Consider the following 5,268-nt stretch of genomic DNA (forward strand, 5'->3'; position numbering starts at 1 on the left):
GAGTCATAATTGGTCACCAAAGCAACAGCTTGGATGCCAAAAAGCAGGATTTCAACTCGACTGCGCGGGGTGGTGGGGAGCGAAAGGTGACCACAATGCCTCCATTGTAGCCTTGATCCTGCGACTCAGCCCCACGGCAAACTACAAGTCGTTCATGCGCTGAATCCAAAATGAATAACTGGGAAAGCGACTGAAAATGAGACTTTGTTTTCTTTTAACTTCTGTTCCTTGTACTAATGGCCTTTAAAAGGGTCTGGGCATTAATCTTAGGCAGTAACAAGAGAGATGAGAAAGATCCCTGGCTAGATTTTCATGTTTCCAAGTGGGTCGAAAAAATATAATTAAAAACAACAACAAAAAAGTATTTCCTCTTTAATCAATTCTCTTGAAGTTGTCAATTTTCTATTTATTACCAGCCCTTAGAAAGGAGGTTTGCACCACAGTTCGTGCACAGTACTGACAGCAGATCTTTAGTTCCTTCCTCACAAGGAAAAACCAGACATTTACAGGGCCTTTTTTCCTGTCATCAGCTCACCGTGGCTGTATGGATGGTGAAAAAACACCCACTCCTCATAATTTTATTGCTTAACCTCTTACACAGAGCTTAGGTTTCTTTCCAGCTGATACTCTGCTGTAAGAGGATTGAGAGGGGGTATTTGTTTTCAGGTCTTTTCCGCCTATTTAGTGATGCCCTTTTTCCTCCCATACCCCAAAGCAGCTGTTTATCAGGTTTCACAATCCAGCTAAAGAGGCTAAATTAAGAAATTTCCCTTGCTTACCTCCTCTGTTTACATCACTCCCTTCGCAGTTTGTGGTTCAAACACTGCAGCTACTAAATAAATACATATTTACGCACACATTATTAGAAATATTTAAGTTAATTCAATCATGACAAAGAAACCCCGTCCCAACCAGACCACGGGTCGCCAGGGTTCAGCTGCTGCAGAGCCAGCCCAGGGCCGAGGATGGGGAGGTTTTACCAGCGCTTTCCTGGTGGACACCCTTCTCCATCGAACACATCCGCACGGCTCCGATGCTACTGCTAGGGAGTAAAGATGGATGGTGGGAGATAGCATGGCGAGGGTAAAATGTCCGTCCTGGCAGAGGTCGGCAGCAAGCTGGGCACGCAGAGGGACGAGACCAGGAGGGCAGGATGGGGAGCCTCAGGAGCACCGGGGACCTGCCAACCCCGTTCACGGCTGCCCTGGGTGTAGCGTAAACACTTCTCTCCTCCGGATCCCAGAGTACAGCTTTGTGAATGGCATTGAGCACACCAGATTTTCGCTTTCAAAACCTCCCAAGCAGCTCCCAGCTGCTCCTTTTAAACCTGCCACTGCCACGTGTCACACCATTTCCCACCCAGAAGCAGGGGTCTGCAGGCACACGGCATCAAACGCCGGACCAGCAAAAAGCTTCCACTGTAACATTTCGACCCAACAGATTAAGGAAGACGGTCTGTCACAAAGTGACCAGCATTAACCCTGCCAGCCCAAGAAATATCAGGCATTAAGGAACAATACAAAGAATTAAGAGTCAGTCTTGAAGGATTTCAGAAGCGAATTGCCCAGAGTTTTTCTCTCTGAGGTTTCTACAGCTGGACACATGTTGAAAGCACGTGGCCTCAGTAGCAGAGCAAGACAAAAAGCAAAGCCTATTTACTATCTCCGTAACAAGCCTGCAAGTCTTGGCATGCACTGTAGGCAAAAGGCAGGCCAGGCCAGGATTTGTTAGTTTTTTCCTTGCAATCACCTGAAAAAGATGAGTTTTACCTATGTGCATAAGATAACAAGCCATTACCTCACTCATATGAGTAACGCTCAATAAAAGATTTGATTTGACCTCATTATAGCTGCGTTGGAGAAAGGCATCACAACATCAGTAAATAACAAAACAGTTAACACCAGCGCTCGCCAAAATGCTTCATCTGTATCTGCCACCCCTAAACACCTCGCAGTCTGCAAATGGGATGGTTTTATTGTTTTTAAATACACAGAGGCACGTATTCCTTAATTATACTTTAAACCAAGAACAAAGGTCTCGTCTTCGCTCTTAGCGCGAGGCAACCATCCAGTCACTGTATGTGCTGTAAACAACTCCCATCACTTCGACAATTACCAGTAGACCTTTAGACTTATGCATCTCTTGGCCCCTTTCATATTGGAAAAACATCATTAAAACAGATTAAAACTGCTATTCCAGTCAGACCACTTATCTAATGCTTGAAGAAAATATGTACCTGCAATTCTCTCCTTCAAAACAAATGATAATATCGACTGTTACTTCAGACTCTTAATCTTGGAAGAAAATATTCTCTCTAATCAGAGACTACTAAATCTACTCTCTCTTCTATTAAAATTATGTATTTGCATAATCACAAAAATGTTTCAGAGAAACATTTGTAGGATGGATAAACACAGCAGTCGCATGCGTTCATATATGCTGAATTAGATGAAATAACTTTAATAAGAAAAAAGGTACGTGAAGTACAGTTTTACAATTAACATCTGCTTTATCTTTTTTTTTTTTCTTTTTCTGTAAGATGACATTTAAGCTATATGTGTGTATCAGAGCCCTTTATCTCACAATGCCATTTTCCCCTGGAGCGTTCATGTCTCACTTCAATAAAATATCAGCACACAAGGGCCTGAAACCGGCTTTACCTGCAGCAGAGACAACTCCCAGACTATCAATTTGTAAAAGCATTGGAAAAGCAGCAAGAACAATATTGACAGATGGGCTCTCCCACACTTCCCCTGCAAAAGCCTCTGCTCTGGCACCACCTTCCTCACAAATTAGTCTTTGGGGAGTTGATGGATAATGATCCATTTCACTCTTTCAGACCTCAAAAAAGTGTGCATGGGGTATTTCAGGTTTTGAGGTGGGGTTTTGGGGAGGGTTCCTCTCCCCTTCCCCCCCAGTAAATTAAAATTTGCATTACATTTTCAGGAAAGGATCAAACTTAGCCATCGGTGCAATTCAAGTCTTTCTCTAGAACTTCGGTATCATTTGGGGTTTTTACTCAATGTGTTAGATGTCCAGAGCCATTTCCAGAACTCTGAAGCTCCAACCCACGGGGCGATGCTCATCCACAACCAGTGCTTGGGGTGTTTGGCCACTGAAGCTTTGGCAAGTTTGGGGACTGCAGCATCGCCAAGCCTACACTTTTTGTTTTAAATTACTTTCATCTCATTTGCACTCCCTCTTTATATCTGAAGTAACAGACGATACCTTCGGGACTTCTCACAAAGAGGCCCTGCTATAGTGGTACAAAATTAAGGACAAAAGTGAAACACTAAAATACCAACTCGGTTCAACGGGACATTGGCTGTCCTAATTCCACTTCCCAGGAGGAAGCCGCAGATGCAGTCGGGGAACAGAGCCATCCACTCCCACACCTTATCTACAGACTGTGGTTTTAACCTTGAGCCTGGATTTAAACTGAGAGCTCCTATCAAACAGCAATGGGCACGTCCAACCTCGGGACATCAGTGTCCTCGGCAGCAGAAGGTGCATCAGGTCTGTTGTCATCACCAGGTGTGTTTAATTACTGCTATTACCGACAGCCAGACAGGGAAGGGCTGGAAGGCACCTACCCTTCAAAGAGAAAAGGCAGTGCAGGGCAGCACGGATCATTTCAGCAACTGTAAATACTTTGCCATCTGCAGAGTCACTGGAATTAAACAACAATTTTGAAAATGCTCATTTATTCCTCCCTGACCACACCACGCACACAGGCACCTACGCTGACCGTATCACCATGGTATCCTCAGCGTCTCCATACCTGTGGTCTGATCGACCGGCCACACAAAGTAAATACAAAGAAATCCAGGCTCATGGGTGGAGCCCACGGCACATCTATACATAAAAACAAACAATACTTCAACCGACTGTTATTTTTATCCGTATGTAAACAGTAGCACACAGAGAAAGTAAATCTCCTGCCCTGCTCTTGCTGTAAGACTACGAGAAGACAATTATTTTGCATTGCAAAGGGAAATACGTTTCTTAAGAGCTGAGCTGAAAATCCGAGCCCCACACAGAAGGTGGGCTGAAGCAAACTGGAGTGTAAGATACCCAGCCGTGCAAAGGGCTCCCGCAGATACGATGATTTCCGATCAGTTAGGCCACTGTATATTGGACGCAGCTGCCAATGTCTGTGCTGATGCCAGGAAGCAGCAGAGGGTTTGGAATCGGCACCGGATCTCTACGCAGTGCTAGAGACCGCACTGAAAATGCATATGGCTTTCCAAAAAAATGTATGTGGTTTTCTGAAAAAACGTAAAAGTATGGTACCAGGACCAACGAATTCAGCGGGAAAAAATTAGGCCAATTCAGCGTTTTGGAAAAATCCCACTTGAGTTTCTGTCCTGGCGGTGGCCCTGGCCCAGCTGGGCGGCGAGCAGGCAGCTCTGCCGGGAGCCGGTCTAGGAGGTGCGGGGAGACCCTGCCCTCGGAGGCAGCAGCAGGGCAGCAGCCGGCAGAGGCTGGGGAAGAAGGTGCCATGGCCAAGGCAGCTGCAGGGACATCCAGAGCAGTGACAGCTCCTGGACTGTCCTGGGGAGCCACGCTCCTGCCACCAAAAATAAGCGTGTGTGTTGGAAAAACTGAGATTCGGAGGCGCTCTCCTGTTTCTGAACAGGTATCACAGGTTTCTCTCTTCACTGGATTCAGCTTTTCAAAGGACAAGGAAAACTCCCCACTTCCAAACAGAAAAGTTTAACAGATCTTCTGTGCTTCAAAGTAGGTGGTTAAGCTACAAAGAGTTATTCATTCTCCACAGTGGCTGGCCATTGCCATTCCTGTAACAGCGTGATACCCATCTAACAGATACAGAAACTGATGTGCGTTAATTTAATCCACAGGTCCCTCTGCCCCTGGATAAAGGACCGACTTTAACCCTACGCTGCTGCTGCAGCGACAAGAAAAGCTCTGGAGGAGCAATGGAAAGAACTTGTTTCTCCACCTGAAAGCACCCATAATTAGGAAGTGATGGATGTCGCTAGTAAAAGTGAGTGATGTTTTTCAGGAGCTCTCTCATCTGTAACTGCACTGTTTTCAGATAAAATAACCCTTTCTGTCAGACAGTGTCAGGAATGTCTACAGCCAATCAGTCACTCTGCTTTCCAGCAAAAAATATGACGTTCTTGTCATAACATCTGTAGCGTATGTTGTATCAGCCCTTCTTCTTTGTGTACCTTATCAGTTAGGGTCTCCAACTCCAGCAACACCAATAATTCGTGCTCCTGAGATAAACAGGTACATTGAAAC

The sequence above is a fragment of the Egretta garzetta genome, unplaced genomic scaffold (genome assembly GCF_000687185.1).
Source record: "Egretta garzetta isolate BGI_Z169 unplaced genomic scaffold, ASM68718v1 scaffold75, whole genome shotgun sequence".
Classification (NCBI taxonomy): Eukaryota; Metazoa; Chordata; class Aves; order Pelecaniformes; family Ardeidae; genus Egretta; species Egretta garzetta.